The following is a 19,572-nucleotide window of genomic DNA, read 5'->3' as shown; positions in this document are numbered from 1 at the left end:
CATTTTTTTTGAGATGGGAGGAAAAAAACCTAGCATACTTCTACAGTAGAGAGAATGATCCAGCAGAAAGGGAAAACTGAATGATACAACGGAATGAGTACAGATTTGCTGGAGTGAGATCCTTGGGTAGGGAGAAGTGGTGGGATAGTGAACAAGCATTACATGAGAGCACAGATATTTCTTTTACAGTAACAAGAAGGAAGAGTACAGAGTACTAATTATAGATATTAAAGGAAAATAAACCTGGTTGTGTGAAGGCCTGAGAGTCTCTGCTCATAGCTACACTCTTTTCAGAAAGTAGGAAGCAGTTATCATCCATAAAATGGGTTCAAAGAAGCAAAGAGTTGGGGGTGAGGAGAGGGTTTGGAGAGTGAGAAACAATGGTTTAAGGTAAGTGCTTCTCACATATTAGCAAGCATAAGAATTACCTGGAAAATTTCATCAAAATGCATATTGTGATTCTGCAGATCTATGCTCTGCTGCAAAGTAACCACTTCCAATAGCAAGCTTTGGAGTGCAGAGGGTAAGTGAACTAGGGAGAGAGGGAAGATTGCCAAGAAGCACTAAGAACCATGGGGCCCTGGGTGGCGCAGTCGGTTAAGCGTCTGACTTCAGCCAGGTCACGATCTCGCGGTCCGTGAGTTTGAGCCCCGCATCAGGCTCTGGGCTGATGGCTCAGAGCCTGGAGCCTGTTTCCAATTCTGTGTCTCCCTCTCTCTCTGCCCCTCCCCCGTTCATGCTCTGTCTCTCTCTGTCCCAAAAATAAATAAACGTTGAAAAAAAAATTTTTTTTAAATAAAAAAAATAAAAAAAGAATCTGCTTTTAGGAGGTTCTTAAAATTACAATGAAGTTAGTCAACATGACTATGTATTTTTCTAATGTCGAAAAGACTTTCTGGCACAATAATGATCTCACCTTAAACAGCTGTTGTCCTTACCACTGTATCTGAATACAAAAAAAGGTAATCAAACTGGGGTTCATATGATCTTCCAAGTTGCAAAATAAAAGTAACAGCACTTTTGACTAATTTCGCATTAAGGAAATCTACTCCTGAAATTGTTGCACTATATGCTAACTGATTAGGATATAAATTTAAAAAAATAAAATTAAAAAAAAATAACAGCACTTTTCATGTGCTAGGCACTACTCTAAACACTTAGGCTTTATCTCATTTACTTCAACAACAACCCAAAGAAGTAGGTTATACATTAAACTCATTTTATAGATGTTAAAATTGAGCCCTAGAAAAATGAAGTTACATGACTAAAATCATCAAAGCTAATAAGCTCAGAACGTAAGGTTCAAAACAAAATCTGTAGGACTACAAAGCCCTGCACTTATAACTTTTTTTCTGTAACACCTCTCAAGTAAGTTCTCCCTCTTCTATTATCCACTTCTAGTAACCACTAATGGATTTTTATAAAATAAGTAATTCAAGTAAATATCATATTCTCCGTATTCCCTTTCAGTTCTAAATCTTATTACTTACTCCACGTGCAATTACATTTTGCTGGAACTTCTTTTAGTTTCTATTTCCTAAGTCTTTTTTAACTGTATCTCTATTCCCATTATTTTCCAGGGTCTAACACTATGCCATACACCATGACTAGATGTTTATTACTTATAATAAAGATTAAAAACAAAACAGATAGGGGGCGCCTGGGTGGCTCAGTCAGTTTGGCATCCGACTTCGGCTCAGGTCCTGTTCTCATGGCTCATGTTTCAAGTTCGGGCTCTGCGCTGACAGCTCAGAGCCTGGAGGCTGCTTCCGATTCTGTGTCTCCCTCTCTCTGGCCCTCCCCCACTCATGCTCTGTCTCACTCTCTCTCTCAAAAGTAAATAAACATTTAAAAAAATTAAAAAAAAAAAAAACAGGTAAAATTCTTCCCATTTTGGATTCACAAAAAGTGTAAGTCAAAATCTACTTATTTTGACCTAAAAGCTTAAACAGCCTTTTACACTACAGTTTACATTTCTCTAAAGCAATACTAGTTCAGTTGTGACTGGTTAAGCAGGGCAATGATGTATAACCAAAAGTTTGTATTGATTCAGAAAGAGTTGTTCTCAGCACAATTTGAAGCTTTCCACTTTCTCACAATTAAAGAGAAAGCTTTTTACAATATATGATGATCTTAAGGGGAAAAAATGATAATCCCATCGAAACACAGCACTTTCCTTTCATGCAAGCAGTGACTGCCTCAGGGGCTTCAAGAATCACTACACCTTCCATATGTGGAGCTATCTGAAGAAGATAGGAGTGTAGACAAAGAACATGATAAGACATTTACTTATTCTATTCTATTCTACTCTATTGAGAGTGAGACACAGGGTCAGAGAGAATCTTAACTAGGCTCCACGCCCAGTGCAGAGCCCAATGCCAGGCTCAATCGCAGGCATAATCAGTGAGATTATGATATGAGCCAAAACCAAGAGTCAGACGGTTAATTAACTGAGCCACCCAGGTGCCCCCCCCATTTATTGGTTTTAAAAAGTTGAGAAAGTCTACACATTGGTTCATATTTTTTCATTTTGATGAAACCATTCATTTCTAAAAGAAAATTTCCTCAAAGATCTGCATCCAAATAAATCATGAGCCTCAGAATTTAAGGCTATCCTAACATGGATGCTGATTACAACTGCCAAAGATTTAACAGTGCTAATTGTTACTGTTTTCCTCATTCTGCTTATACAGTTCCGTATGTTTTGAGAGGTAATTGCTTCTAACCCTATTTTCCCTATAAGCCCTATAATTTTATGTGCCGAATGCAAGGATTTTAGGGAATACAGGTATGGCACTATGGGAGAAGTACTCATTCCACAGAATGCCTTTATAGCCACACACATACACACTCACCTTTGTGTGTGATATTATACATGGGGCTTCTAATAAAGTTTCAGTGAGTTTCTCATTTTAATAATTACAATCTATTAACTTCAAATTAATTGCAATCCCAAATAATACACACATATATCATACATATATATGTGTGTGTGTAGACATAAATGCAGTGAGAGAGAGAAACAGAGAGGAGAGAAAACATTCATGTATACCTGGCACTATTCTAGTGCCAAAATCATATGATTAAAACAACTCACTGAAACAGTAACTTTATATACTTAATAATTTGACAATAGAGATAGTCTCCAAAGACAACAGTCCTATATGATGCCACTAGAACCCCTGAATGAGTTATAGGCAAGACCCACTTTACAGTAATTGCCCCTACTTACTCATACTACACTAACAATGGAGACTTCCTAATTTACATAAGGCCATTCTTCCCTTATTTCACCATCATATTGAATCTGTCCTCAGTTAATCACTCAGTAATTCGATAAACATTGACTAGGCATCAACTAGAATAGGAACTAAAGGTACAAAGACAAATTAAAACAGAATCACTGCCTTCACCAATATTTATTTACTAGAGACACTGAAGTAAATAAAAATAGAGAAATGCCCTAAACATGTACAAAGTTAATGGAAACACAAGAGGGCAGAAAGTTTTGGAGTCAAAGGTAGATGACTGACTCCGGCACTGACACTAGCTGTACATATCCCTGACCACATCACTTAACTGTAGATTTCTTAAGTGAAATGAGACTAACAACACATAATTCATAGGGTTGTTATGAAGACAATGTTTATATCTGTTACATAATAGAAACTTACAAAGTGATAGCAGCTGCAATCATCACCATCATCATTATCATACCTTAGTGATGAAATTGGATGACAAACTAAGAATAATTCTGGTTTTAGAGATCCTAGTACTAAGAATGTCATTTACTAGCACCAAAAATGTGTTGAATTATTTGCCTAAGGTATCCAGTCATACAAAATGGTCTTCCAAAGGATAAATATAAGGGGAAAAATATTCAGCATCTGATGGGTTAGGGTATACAGTGATATGATAGGCACATTCAAGAAATGAAAATCTAGTAGGGTCAAAATGATACATGATAGTGATGTATCTCAATCAAATATGCCTTTGCAACAGGTCCTTGAGGACAATGGTTTCTGGTGTATACATCTAATTTAGGAAACCATACCAAATAGCACACTTTCTTTTCCATTTGTGTATGTCTTTACGATAGCTGACAAAGAACTACTCTGCCCCTAGCTGCTAATATCTGAGTAGGATAATTCTGTACATTAGGCACCCAGTGAGGGGGTGGGGGTAACTAATTTATCTAATAACCCAAGGAATCCTGGATAGTATTCTCCAAAAGCTATCTTAATTAAGATCAGAGTGCTTTATAGCTGCACCAGAAGTACAACCCTGATATCCCTCATTTATGGGAGATACTATCTCTGATGCTCTACTATGGAGACTGTCTGCTATACTGCTCTCACATGTTTTGACTCTAAGAAAGGAGTCAGTAAACTACAGCCTGCAAGCCAAAATCAAACTATCTGTGTTTATACAGATCACAAGCCAAGAAAGGTTTTTACATCTTAAAACAGTTGAAACGATCAAAAAAATGATATTGCATGAAGTAAAGATTATATTAAAATCAAATTTCAGTGTCTATAAATTTTATTGGAATATAGCTATATTCATTCATTTACATATTGTCTATTGCTGGTTTCCTGCTACAACAGTAGAGTAAGTGAAATAGATACCTATGGTCTGTAAAACCTAAACTATTTACAAACCATTTAGAAAAAGGTTGCCAACCCTTCATATAAGACTATATACAAGAGGTATGTACGGCTCTGCAGCCTTCATATGAAGGGCACTGAATACCTAACAGTTCCTAAAGATTATAGTAAGTATCTAACAGATTGTTCAGTAACACTGTTTGGTAAGACCATTCTGAAGTCCTCTTCTGGTGATAATACCAGGTTAATAGCCACTGTTTGCTAGGCTATTACCATATGCCAGCTATTCTCCTCTTTATTTTACAGATGAGGAATCTGAGGATCAGGGAGAGGTGGTAACCTGATCAAGTTTCCTATAGCTAGTAAATTAATCCCAGTACAGTCTCCTCCAAATAAAGCCTTTGGGCATAAACACTATTGTCTGGAATAAGAGTACAGAAAACATAAGAATTGGAAGGTAACCAAACCCATGCATTAGTATTAGTTGATTACAAAGGAAAACCACTGGTTTTTTTTAAACATTATGTCATAAACTTGAAGATATTATATCTAAGATTATATCTAAGACAATGCTGACTCTTTAATTAATGTAACTTTATTTTTTTACACCAACATTTTTTATCGAGGAATTTTTTAAAAACCTCATTATTTGTAATTACTCTCATCTAACCAACATGGGTATGTTAACATCTTAAAAAAAGGAAGGGCATAATTTCAGAATGAAGATTTATACCATTTTCTAATTAGACTTTTTTAATGAATTTATGCCTACTTGGTTATGATCTACAAAAGCAAAAGGTGGTATAGATAGTCTATTATGTAACTTGGAAAATTAAGAGAATTTGTGGTACCACTGACAGAAGCAAACTGACAGTGGGAGTCAATTTTGGTATGTAAACTTAACTCAGTTTCAAAAGGTTGTCTTCAAGGGGCGCCTTGGAGGCTCAGTTGGTTCAGAGTCTGACTCTTTGGTTTTGGCTCAGGTCATGATTTTATGGTTTGCGGGTTTGAGCCACACATTGGGGTCTGTGCTGGTAGCATGAAGCTTGCTTGGGATTCTCGCTCACCCCTCCCTCTGCTCCTACCCTACTTGTGCTGTCTCTAGCTCTCTCAAAATAATAAACTTAAAAAAAATTAAAACAAACAAAAAGGTTGTCTTCAATAGGTTACCCCTTCCTTTCAGAGACATTGGTTTTGATTTCTATAGACTGCTGATTATTTCATCGTTATCCACATCACTGTGGAAAATTCCTTTCTCTTGAGGGAGATCCTTCCTTCTGATTCTTTTTTTACATTAATTTTTTTTTATGAGAGAGAGAGAGAGAGAGAGAGAGAGAGAGAGAGAGAGAACACAAGTTGGGCGGGCAGAGTGAGAGAGGGAGAGAAAGAGAAAGACAGAGAAAGAGAGAATCTTAAGCAGGCCCCATGCTCAGCACAGAGCCTGACATGGGGCTCAATCCCATGACCCCGGAATCACGACTTAAGTCGAAACTGCTGGACGCTCAGTCGACTGAGCCACCCAGGTGCCCCAATCTGACAGGACTTATATAATCTTATATAATTCAGAGAAAAACAAAGTAATATCTACCAGAGTGGTCTTAAGTATTATTCCCACACTTCTAAAGCTATCTTGGTGTACATAACTAAGATTTTGAAGCATTTAAATCAATTATTACCAAAACAGGCAAAAATCTGAAATTAAAAATGTTACGTAAATGTTAAGGATTCAATAGTAAAAAGTGTCCAATCATCAGAATGTGAATATGTTTTGGAAATATAACTAACAAACTGAAGTCTTCCTTACTTTTCCTTTTCTGGTGATCAAGATTTGTGTAATGACAGGGCACTAAATAAAACCAAACGGCAGGGAACAATAGGCACCACAAGATGGTGCTAATACCCTCTTACAACTGGCAGGACAGACCACTACCATCACTCCTCAGATGTGACCTGTGGTGAGACTCTGACCAAAAGGGTAGATATGACTGCAACATCTTCTGATCTAAGAGGAAAAGCAAAACATTAACAATTTGAGGAGGTTTTTATTGTTGGTAGTAGAAAAAGGTTATGAATTTAAATTTGTCTACAATTAACCTTTGGTTTTCAACATTCTTTTCATATAGTCACAATAATTTACATGAAAAAGAGCTCTGAGCAACTATCTTTATGCTGTACATAAAATTACTAATTTATACTCCACGAATAAACTACCATCATGCATAAATCACTCTTCTTTGTAAGTAGTGTTCTTATGTGGGACACTGATACAGACGTAACAGATGGTAACAGTCTATATTATGAAAACCCATATTCATACTTTCAAAATCTGGTTCCCAGATTAACACTTTTACTTATTTCTGTATACATACTCACCCTCTGAATGTACTGGAGTCTTAGAAAAGCACATTAGGCTTTCTCACAGTTGAGGTTCTAAAGACACTAAACCAACTGCTGGAAGTAATAATACTTCCTTCCTTCAGTTGCATTAAGTCCCTTTTAGACAGATGGATGGACGAAAGGATGGATGAACAGACGGATAAATGGGAGGGAGTGAGGGAAAGAGAAAAGCAGTAGTCTGCTTCCAGAAATTTAACAGCAATTCAAAATAAACAGTTGCTAGAGAGAATTGTTCTATGACTTCATACATGTGCTTCGTACTTACATATTTATGATATACAGTAAAACCTTAGATTGCGAGTAACTTACTCTGAGTGTTCTGCAAAATAAGCAAATATGTCTGATAAATTTTAACTTATTAACAAGTAATGTCTTGCAATGCGAGTAGTACATGAGGCTGAATGTCACATGATCACAACTGGGCCAATGGTTCTCCCCCTTTCTCTTCCTCCCTCTCACTGTGGGATTGTGGGTGATGGTCTCCCATGCTCGGATGCTCAGTCTCAGGCCACAGTGTTTGGCAGAAATCAGGGATTTTTCAGAACGTTGGAAGGTGCCCACAACTGGCACTAGTGTATTTTTTGTCACTTCAAAGTACCTATGGATAGTCCTTTGCTTTTCCATTCAAGAGTAAGCTTAGGAATGCTTTGCTTCATTCTAGGTCAGGCTGCCTACAGATATAGACCCTTTTCTCTGCTGCCTCATGGCCGGTTACAGTAAATACAGTACAAGTTTATTATTACTGTACTATAGTCAACACCTGTGCAAGTGTATACAATGGCCCCCACGCAGAAAAGGTTGACAAGAAAGGCAGTAAGAAGGAGGAGATGATTATGATGGAAGTTGAGAAGGAAATCATTGAGAAGTGCAAACGATGTATGTGAGTGGCCGAAATTGCAAGATTTTATAAGAAGTCTACATCTGCATCTCACCTGCAGAGGAGGAAAAGAAAAAGGCGGAGAAATCCCTCACTTCAAATAAGATTATGGGAAATGTGTAAAATATGGGAAACAATGCAAAACTTTGCAGAAAAGCACCACCTGAATAAGGCTATAGCAGTGCAAGCGATGAATCTGTTTAAGGACAATGCAATGTCACATTTCCGTGAAATCCTCAAAAAGAGGCAAAAGCAAGTGTCACTGGACAGGTTCCTTGTTAAACTTGCACAAAAGATTCCACTGAGCCAATAGATAGCAGTGATTCCATTAGTGATACCGAAAGTCATCCTAAACAATAACCTCCTCTGTCTAGTCACATCCGCAAAGGTTTTCAAAGCTAAGTGGGGATTGATTTGTTTATTTTTGTTTATATTTTGTATTTTATTATTCTGTGTTCTATTACAGTATTGTAATCATTTTTATATGAATATTTTTGGGTTGTGGAATGAATCATCTGAGTTTCCATTACTTCTTATGGGGAAATTTGCTTTGATATACAAGTGCTCTGGATTACAAGCATGTTTCCAGAAGGAATTATGCTTGCAAACCAAGATCTTGCGCTCATGCGTGCCTTCTCTCAACTCTCGTGCCCTGTCACACATGCGTCCTCTCTCTCTCTCTCCCTCTCTCTCTCTATATATACATGTGTGTGTGTTTATAAATAAAGTAACATTTAATCCGCAAAAAAAAAAAAAATAATCCCCAGGTCACAATGATTCAGCAAGGACTGACTTCAGCCTCTTTCCACTATGCCATAAAATATCCATTAAAATATTAATGAGGATAGTATATACTGAGCAGTAACTATGTCCCAAATAATGTGTTAAACATTTTACATCTATTTTCTCAGTTAATCCACACAACAACCCTAAAATAAATTATTTTCTTCACTAAAGATGAGAAAATTGGGGTAAAGAGAGGTGGGGTGACCTTCTCAAGGACCTACAACTCACAAGTGGTAAAGCTGGGACTCAAACTTAAGCAATATGCCTAGAATAGCTTTGCCACTTAACCATTTCACAATACTGCCACTCATAAAATATACAACTATTTCCTTTGGGGGCAAAAGGAATGGCTGTTTAATGAGTAAAACAAAAACAAAAACCTTTTATTAAGCACATAAAATGAATAAAGATGATATAGCAGACACTACGTAAAGAGATCTCAAAGAGCTTGAAATCTAAATAGAAACACACAATCCCTTAACAAAAAACCTAACTGTTAAAAACTACAAAATAGTATAGTAGGAAAAATAAAGTGATTAATTACCAATGACTTAAAAACACAAAATATGATATTAAAAAGGGTAAAATATGATGAACTACAACAAGAGGTGACACAGATTTTTAAAAACAGTCAATCATTTTAGATACAGCAGGCTGGGAAACTCACTAGAGAGAAGGTAGATATTAACTGAATATGGAGAGATAGATTTGAATAGTTAAGAAAGAGGAATAAAGGTCATTCTGGGCAATTTAATAATACATGACTGAAAGTATGGATGCAGAAAAGTGCAAAGTGTGTTCATGCATTGATTGGTGTGATTAAACACAATATTTTTACACAGAAAAAAATAACTTAGAAAAGCTGAATGGACTTTATTCTTCCAAAGCCTTCAAATGATGAATAATATATCCATGATTCTAGCTAATTATTTACATTTTCCATAATAAATACTGTAGGGAGCATAAAGAAACTAGATACAAATTACACGAATAACCAATCAAAAAAATTGGCTGGTTATGACAGAAAGGAAAGGAAAAGATGCAGAAATTAAAGAACTAGAGAAAAGCCCAAGAAATTATTAAATAAACCAGCTTGCAATTCATAAAATACTCCAGGAATGCTTGAGATTCTCTATGGAATTTAATTTTAACTTACGTATTTGTATAATACATGTAGTACAATTATAAAACTAAAGCTCACCTTTTTTTTCTTTTTAAAAGTAGGCTTCACACCCAGAACAAAGCCCAATGTGGGGCCTGAACTAACAGCCCTGAGATCAAGACCTGAGCTGAGATCAAGAGTCAGATGCTTAACTGACTGATCCACCCAGGTGCTTCTAAAGCTCACCTTTTAAAACTGCTTTATGATGAAATAATAGGTAAAGATATTTCATTTCTTTTGTGGGAAACAAGAGAAAACTTAAACTGTAATGCTTCATGAAAAAGTCCAAAATAAGCCATTTCATTTAAACTTCAGAACAACCCCACGAGAGGTTACTTTACTAAAGAACGAACATAGTCACAGAAGTACAGTGACTAAGCTTAATTTATGTTATACCAGCAAGTGCTAAGATTCAAATCTAGTTTTCCAGGTATCAATCTGAAAATTCTTTCACACTATTACTATTAGGTCTCATTTTCATTATAATAAAAGTTATAGTGCAAGCAAGTTTCTGAAAATTATGAATAGCATCACTTGGACCAGATACACTGATACTATGTGGGTAGCACACCTAGCCCTAGGAGGGAAGTTCATACATTTATTCACCCAACAAATATTTACTGGCACCAACTATATTCTGGTCACTACCGATAATTTATAGAGAAATAAACAAAAAAGCAAACACCCAAGAAAATATAGTGATAAGGATAATTCAAAGACATTTACTATAGTAATAGCCAAGAGCTTAATGACTTCTTAATGCTCAACGGTCATGAAGACCTCTCTATCAAAGTGACATGTAAGCACAGAACTGGGCAAGTGCAAAGCATTAAGACTACCATTCCAAACATAAGGCACAGCTAAAACAACAGCCCTAAGCAGACACAAAGACAGTGTAGTAAGAATATAATATGAAGGGGCAGAATCATAGATTATATCAGAGAGGTAGGTAGGGGATTTTTAAGTTAGGGAAAGTAGTTGGAATTTTCTGTTCTCAATGTGAATAGAGAGGGCAGGGAACAACATGACCCTTTTTATAGTAAAGAGAAAAAAAAATCACTCTGAGAGTGAGGTAAAGAATATAACAAAGCAAGTTTGGAAGCTTGAAGGCAGAGACAACAATTAGAGCTAAAGTAGTGTAGTTCTACTTAACCTTTTCCCCACCCTAAATGCATTAGGGAAATTACATTATCCCACAAATAACACCAATGAAGAGGAAATTCTGATAAACTCTGTGCCGTCTTTCAGAGGCTCTCTATTCTTCCACCGCTCACTTTCCAATTTCCCTTCTCCCATGACTAGATGCTATTTTCTTTCTTTGTTGTATACTTCTTCCTTTGTCTCTGCCTCGGTTAAAAATCCACTCTGGATGCTACTCAATCAGAACTGGATTTCTGTCTCCAAAGACTACTGGCATGGCTTGCATTAAACATTCTTGATACTTTAAAAAGTTGTGATTCTGGATAGAGGCAACTTTCAATAAAGAGATTTCTGACCAATATGTTTGCCCTAAATAAGAAAACTTTAAAGATAACCTACATTATAACAGGCAATTTCCATTTAAAAATCCAATTCTGACATGTTTTCTAAATGTGGGCAAATTTTTATGCAGTTTGAGGATAAATATTTAAAGATATTCAAATTCCTAGCATGTGAACACACTAAAAACATCTATGGAAAATTAAAACCAGTCTCAGGAATCTGATGAAATATCTAATTTTAGTTTAAGTTGTATTTCTTTGTATCCTAGGATATCTCTTCTCTATTGTTTAGAAAGCACAGACTTTGAAATACAAAAGGAAAAAAACGCCTGGAGTAGCAAGCTCGTAAAAATTATTTTCCCCCAAAGTTGTAAGTTTTTGATTATTAAGAATGAAAATTAAAACTTATTTCTCAACTTAACCAAACGTTTCCCAATACTACTTAAGTCTCAAAAAGCAATTTGTGGTGCTATTTTTATTCATCTAAAAAAGAATTCTTTGCAGTTTTGGGTGTTGTAAAATTAGAAAATAAACTGACTTGCAATGACTTAAGTGCAATCTCATTTTCTCACAGAACAAGGGTAATATAGTAAGTTATTTTCTGAATCATTGATATGATCATTTTGGAAATCAGTATTATCATGTTTAATCAGTTTTAAGTAACACGCCTATTTTATTCTAAAATAAAGATTTTAACATGGAAAAAACAAGTGACATGAAATCATAGAATATTATAAAACAACAGAGCATACTCTTCAAAGCTCATCTTTTTTTCATAATTGTTTTAACGGCTACAAATCATGAATGAGACTTCCTCAAGGATATGGAACTCAGGACTTAATTGGAAATATGTTCAATCACTTTCAAAAAAAGAGAGACTTTGGGGGAGACGTAGGTCAAGTAAATATAACAAGAAATAGATTCAGGAATGCTTCTAGTGCTATTTTTTCTCAATAAGTGATAACATTAACAAGCAAGTGCTGTGCATTGTTCTGGAAGAAGCGTGCTATATTAAGAATGTATCTTCTCACAAGGAGCACTCAACTTACACCTGAGGTACGCTGTATGCAAGCCTGCCTTTAAAACTCAGTGAGCCAACATTTCTTTGTCCTGAAATTAATCATCCCTTAACCCCTAGTTCCACCACTTCACAATGTCAAAGGACTTGAGTACTGAGGTTATTTCTTTCAACTTTACGTGATTAAATGTTTTACTATATGAGCTTCCATCATGCAACTTTCTTTAGAGTAGTCAATGAACCTGATTTCGTTTTTACCTGTCTTTTCTCCCAGGACTGATACATGTATGATTATCAAGAACACAAGATTTTGTCTGTTTTTACGCTTTTAAGTAAATTCATTAGAACTAGGAATTTGGAAGAAAAAACATTTAATCAAACTATGCTCTTATTGGGGCGCCTGGGTGGCGCAGTCGGTTAAGCGTCCGACTTCAGCCAGGTCACGATCTCGCGGTCCGTGAGTTCGAGCCCCGCGTCGGGCTCTGGGCTGATGGCTCGGAGCCTGGAGTCTGTTTCCGATTCTGTGTCTCCCTCTCTCTCTGCCCCTCCCCATTCATGCTCTGTCTCTCTCTGTCCCAAAAATAAATAAACGTTGAAAAAAAAATTAAAAAAAAAAACTATGCTCTTATTGCATAAAATTTTCAAATTTGTCTCTTGGAATTTCTTAAAAGAAAAATCCTTCTTCAATCACATAGAAACTTAGTCTCTTTTATTTGTTGACCAAAGCTCAAGTTTTCTTGGTGAACAGAAGTTTTTCTTTCAATCTTTTTATTAGCTTCTTTTGATGACTCTCCATTTCTAAGAATAAACTCTATGGAGCTATTTATGAACCAAGAGTCCTTGTGCCAAGTAGGAAGGCTGCAGAAACAAGTGAGACTGGAAGTAAGGTGATGGAACTCTTCTGAAAGAACTGGATGAGATCACTTTGTTTGTGTAAAGCCTATATACTACCAGTAGCAGGAATAATGACAGCATAGTATAACTTATCAGGGTCTGCACATTTGAAATTATTGAAAACAAAGTTACTTCAGAAGAAGACTGCCTATAATTTACTGGTACAACTTGGAAATCAAAGTTTTAAACTATGGAGTTGGACCTATTTTAGTAGCCCCTACCATATTTCCTTGATAAATGTTTGGGAATACTAAGATTCTACAAGAAGTGGGCAGAAAAAAATAATCCATATGACAATATAACACAAGTAGGATGGATTAGAACCTTATATTGAAAGAGATTAAGATCTACCAAGCTCCTCTGTGAAGATGAACTATTTCCCAATTAGAACCTGACCATTCCCTCTTCCACACTCTCAAGGACGTTTTCATCTCTTCTAATGCTACCACACTGATTTATAGTAAGATATGCATATGTCTCTTTTCTCTCTAGATATTAAGATACTTGATGACTTTTTTTTTGCCTCCATTATAACAGGACTCATAGCAAAGGTCTACTAAATAACTATCACGTGCCAGTTTTCTTGAAAACTCACATTTAATGGGAGCCAAAATATAAACAGAGTACAAATGATATAATGTAGTACAGGTATAAGTAGGATGATGCTATTTGCAAATTTAGACAAATTTGACAACAACAACAAACTGCTAAGTCTTACAGGCAGTGTCATGGATTTTATTTTTATTTTTTTAATGTTTGTTTTGAGAGAGAGAGCGAGCGAGGGAGGGCAGAGAAAGAAAGAGACACAGAATCTGAAGCAGGCTCCAGGCTCCGAGCTGTTAGCACAGAACCCTGACACAAGGCTTAAACTCACAAACTGCAAGATCATGACCTGAGCCAAAGTCAGATGCTTAACAGACAGAGCCACCCAGGCGCCCTGGAGGTGGTCATATTTTAAGAAAGAGTATGTTTGATCTGGGTCTAGAAAGCTGTCAGTATTTTCCATATTAAAAAGAGATTCCAGGAAGGAAGGTAAGCACACCTGAAGATAACGAAGCAGTAATACGCACACACACACGCACACAGTTCAGGAAGAAGAAAAGAAATGCGTGTAAAGTGGTCAAGTATTTGAAAGTAAACAGGTGATGCCTTTCTTAATTAAGCTTAAACTCAAATCTTGTGGGCTATACGAGGAATCCACAAATGATTTTGAAGCAAAGGAGGTATCTGATAAGAATCTGTGTGGGAAGATGGATAAATAAGTGAAAGGGATTAATGAGACAGAAATTTAACAAAAGGCTACAAATACTAAAAAATAAACGTTAGAATAAATAAGACCGAAAAACATTTAGGAATTGATTAGTTGACAAATAGCCTTATTTGAGAATAGTATTTTCAAATCAAGAATCTAGTTTCCAAACAGAATAAATTATTAAAAATAGCAAAATTCTTCCTGGGAAAAACTGAGAAGGGTATTTCTACTTTTTATTTCATATTTACCATTACAGTTCTTTTTTCCAATAATACTGAAATATTTTATAATTTAAAAAACTAATTTAAAATTGTATCAATTTAAACATGAACATCACTACTATATAACAAAAATTAATTTCAAGATAATTCTTGAAAAGAGATTCATATTACAATCTGCTGATCCACTCCCCTTCTACCACCATAAATAATTTCAGTTTGAGAAACTCTCCAAGTGATTTCATTTTAGTTGCTAACCTCTCTAGAAAACTATTTTAAATTTGTTATTAGCTTTATTATTTTTAATTGCATCTACCATGCAAGTCAGAAACCCAGATGTTATCTGTAATATCTCTCTCTTCATGGCTGCAATACATCATCACTAAATACTAGAATTCTACATCCTAAATAATCCTCAAATTTTCTCCACCTCTCCATATCCAGCCTCCCTGCTAAGATCAAACTACTTATTTCTTATAGGAACTACTACCATCGCCTCTGTAATAGTCCATCAACACTCACTCTCACGCCAACATGTACTGATCATGCCATTTCTTCACACTACAGCCAAAATGACCTTTTCAAAATATAATGTGATCCTGTCAACACCGCCATAATTGAGCCTTTCTATGGCTTAGTATAGCTGTAATGGATGAAAACATGACTCCTTTCAAGGCACTAAAGTCTCAGCAGAGTGTGGCCCCTACCTTTCTCTCCAGTTTCATCTGCACTATTTTCCCACTTGCTCTCTCCACTCCTTCAGTTCCTTCTAGTCACCATATTACCCTCTCACATAACATGCTGTCAGAAAAGTGATCCTCTCCACCTCCATAATGCCTATACTAACTCCTTGATATCTACACTTATTACCTCACTTCTTCAAGAAAGCTTACCCCAATTTTCCAAACCAGGTCAAGTCTTTCTACTGTATAATCTCTCCTAATATTATGATTCTTTCTTCTATGATACTATTGCAATTTCAATTTTATATTTATCTGTGTGATTACTTGTCCTTGCCACTTATACATTCTACAAGTAGCAGATATTTTTGTGTCTTTATCACTTCAACAAAATTTGTGAAACACAAGCAGTATAAAAAAATACATGCATACTACAATATATTAAAACAATATAGAGAATATAAGAAAGAACTCAAAACCCCTAGTTACCAGAAATAACAAATGTTAATATCCTGTTGTATATTCTTGGAAGACTTTAATGAGGGATTCTGTATTTTATCTACAATTCTGATCGTATAATACATATTGTTCTGGATTTTCTCTATTATTGATTCTAGATTCTCTGTAAGATACATTTGCAACAGATACTGAGTTGCACCCCCAATAAGCAATTATCAATGTAAATAGAAAGAGGAAGAAAAAGCATGGTATTTTTAAATATGAAAAGTGTCCCACATTCCTTAGAAATAAACTATTCTTTTCATGAGACAGAAAATAATCTATTTTAAGTATGAAAAACTGGCGAACATCTGAGAGTTGCAAATTTTCTCAAAATAACATTCAAAGATGGCACTTGGCAGAATGTTTTCATGCTATGAAAAAAGCACTCAAGTTTAATTTTATATTTCAAAATATTTAAAGTACATATTAATGTGCTGCCATTAAAACTGTGGAAGAAGTACAAATAATTTATACTTAAAAACAAAATGGTCTATGAGAAACTGAAAAATAAAGTCATTTTGTAATAGCTTCCTTGCTCTAAGTAATGGATCATGATGATTGTACTTTCGTATTTCATGAAGATAAAATAATATGGCCATTCTTTACATCATTTAATGCAAATTTTAAAATGTTAATGCAAAGACTAGTTCTCTGATCAAAATCACCTTATCTGACTTTCAGAATAGAGGGTTGTTTTAAATGGTTCCATGGGGAAATAGCATCATCTAATTTATGTCCATGGTGTTTAAGCATTGCAGAGGTAAAACAAATAACTTTGCATGTCATCTGAAAAAGTTTATTTTCATCATCCTTCTACTTAGCAATCTTGATTTCATCTATGATCAGAATTGTGGTGTGCTAAATATGGGCTAAAAAATTTATTTTGTTAGCAACTAAAAAACCGTAAGGTTGTTTATTTATTAATTATATCCAATAAACCCAAAAAAAACCACATAAGGCCATAAGATTAATCTTAGTAACAAAAAAAAAGAAACCTTATGACATGCACCTCAGCAGAGTTCAAGTTTCTCCCTAGACAAGCAGATTATAACAATAAAATGAAGACTGTCTGGTATAATTAATAGTACCAGTTCAGTAAATCCAAACTTGCTGAAATGAACAGGGCAAGTTATATCATGGTCTGAACAATACTTCCTAACTTATAATTTTTTAATGTTTATTTATTCTTTGAAAGAAAGAGGGGGCAAGGGAGAGAGCGCCTGAACTGGGGAAAGGCAGAGAGAGAGGGAGACACAGAATCTAAAGCAGGTTCCAGGCTCTGAGCTGTCAGCACAGAGCTAATTGTGGGGCTTTACCTCACCAACCGTGAGATCATGACCTAAGCCGAGTCAGAGACTTAACCAAATGAGCCACCCAGGTACCCCCTAACTTTTAACTTTTTTAAACTTAGATCTGAAACTTAAAACACTGAAATTCTTGCACACGTGTATAAGGAGACATGTACAAAAATGCTCGTGAAAGGATTATTCATAATTTTTAAAAATGTTAATTTAAATAATTACTAAGAAAAAAATAAAAACACTGCAGTACAGTCATATAATGGAATAATATAAAGAACGAAAATGAATGAACCACAGTTAAATAGCTATGAGGTATGTAGCATAAGCTGAATAAGAAAATAAAGGTGGAGAAAGAATACATATATCATGATACCTTTAACAGCTCGTTTTTGCTATGTAACACACCACTCCAAAATTCAAAGGCTTCAAACAACTATCATTTACTTAGCTTGTTAGATCACCCATTTCAGGGATCCCCACCTGGAAAGTCTTTCTGGTAGCCCTGGTTGATCTCAGCTGAGGCTGACTGTGATGTGTGTAGTCAGGTGCCAGGCAAGCTGGATACTGACTGCTTATGGGGTAGGGCATCTCAGCTCTCATCACCATGGTTTCTCATATTCTAGCTCAAAACTGTTCATATGGTGGTCTCAGGATTCCCAATGAAGAAAAGCAAACTCCAGAATGCAATTCCTTTCTAAACCTCTGCTTTGTCATGTTTGCTATGGGTGTTCTTGTAAAATAAATTGTTACACCTTTTAGTATGTCTAATTTCTTTTTTTAAATGATAAAAAGGAATTAGAAGAAAATTCCTATAAGTTAAGTATGTTACAAAAGGACTTCAACACAATTAGTAAACACAGACTACAAAATAAGATCTGACAGTTTTTTTTAAAACCCAGTGAATCGGCAGATCAATTTTACATTATTTGCATTATCAGAAAAGGACAAAGACAATAAAAAGGAGATTTAGAAAAATTTGGCACCTGGTATAAAAGAACAAAAAGAATAATTGTTAAACATATCCATAGACTAAAAAAACTAATTTAGATAATGTACTGTCCAACGTGTGCTAATAATTCAAACTTGTAAAAATATGAGGAAATAGGCCATCATGATCTATGAAAAGAATACAACAGCATAAACAGATCTGACAAAACTTTAAATAACCACATTATTAATTGTAGATTATAAAAGAATGTTTGAATTAAATAACTAAAAGGTGGAATATAAAACTTAAGACTAAATACAATAAAAAAAAGAATAGAGTGCTTAAAGAGGTTCAAAATGAATTTTAAAATATATTCAATGAAATTATAAACACAGTAGATAGGCTAAATATCAAATTATACAAGAATTAGTGAACCTGAAGAAATCACTCAAAATGTAACACAAAAAGAGAAAGATTAAAATATGAAAGAGGGATACAGATACAAGAATGATGCAATGATAGTATCCAACATATGTTTTATCAGAGTTTCAGAAGAAGAGAAAAGTGGAGAACAATACCTGAGGACACAACAGTTGAAATTTTCTGAGAATTGATGAAAAGACACAAATTCTCATTTTCAGAGAGCAAAATGATTCCCAGGTAGGATAAATAAAATGAAAACCACAACTGAGTAAATAAGGGTTAAACTACATAAAATAACTGTAAACAAAATGATATAAAATCAAGTAGAGGGAATAGACATATTACCTAAAACGAAATGACAAACAGCAGACTTCTCAAAAAAAGGAAATAACAATCAAAGCAGAATTTTATACCCAGATAAACTATTATTCAAGTTTGAAATAATGAGTAAGGCAAGCTCTCAATATAGCATCCTAGAAAAAATAAAACCGGCAAAACTAAGTCAACAGGAAATATGAATATCCTACACCTATCAGAGGAATTGAAACAGTAGTTTACAAATATTAAAAGAGGTGGGGAGAGGGAGTGAGGAAGATGAGGCTGCAGTGGTGGAAAGAAAAAAGCACAAAGAAAACAAAAGATTTTTTTAAATAAAGGAGGAAGAGGAGGAAGAGGAGAAAGGAGGGTGGGAAGAAATATGTAGGAAGGGACAGGACCAAATAGTTCTAAGAAAAATTCCATAAAACTTTTAAAGATCTTTCTAATCTTTTACAAACTCTTTCAGAGAATTTTTTTTTTTTTTAAAAAAAACGTTTTACCAATGTATTATATAGGGCTAGCAAACCCTGACACCAAACCAAGAAAAAAAATTACACAGCAAGTTGACTAAGGAAAATACAAGGTGGAAAAAAATATATATATATGATTTTCATTCTTCATGATAACTTACATAATATATGTAATATATATTATGACTTACATAAGGTATAAATTACTTTTTAAGCACTGCTTTAACTATCTCTCACAAATGTTGACATACACTATTCC

The 19,572-nt window shown here is 35.0% G+C and overlaps 1 protein-coding gene across 14 annotated transcripts in view; it reads right to left on the bottom strand.

The window, feature by feature from the left end:
• VPS13B (vacuolar protein sorting 13 homolog B) overlaps nt 1–19,572 on the bottom strand; it is an 804,655-nt gene that overhangs the window by 486,123 nt on the left and 298,960 nt on the right. The window contains exon 20 of one of the 14 annotated variants that reach the window (XR_006592780.1): nt 6,412–6,609. The exons of the other annotated variants lie outside the window; for them this stretch is intronic. The gene's annotated coding sequence lies outside the window, so the exon portion shown is untranslated. The remainder of the gene's footprint in view (nt 1–6,411; nt 6,610–19,572) is intronic. 14 annotated transcript variants of the gene reach the window in all.

This window comes from Felis catus, chromosome F2, assembly GCF_018350175.1.
Source record: "Felis catus isolate Fca126 chromosome F2, F.catus_Fca126_mat1.0, whole genome shotgun sequence".
NCBI lineage: Eukaryota > Metazoa > Chordata > Mammalia > Carnivora > Felidae > Felis > Felis catus.
The sequence above is the reverse complement of the archived record's forward strand: the minus strand, read 5'-3'. Positions and strand labels throughout refer to the sequence as shown.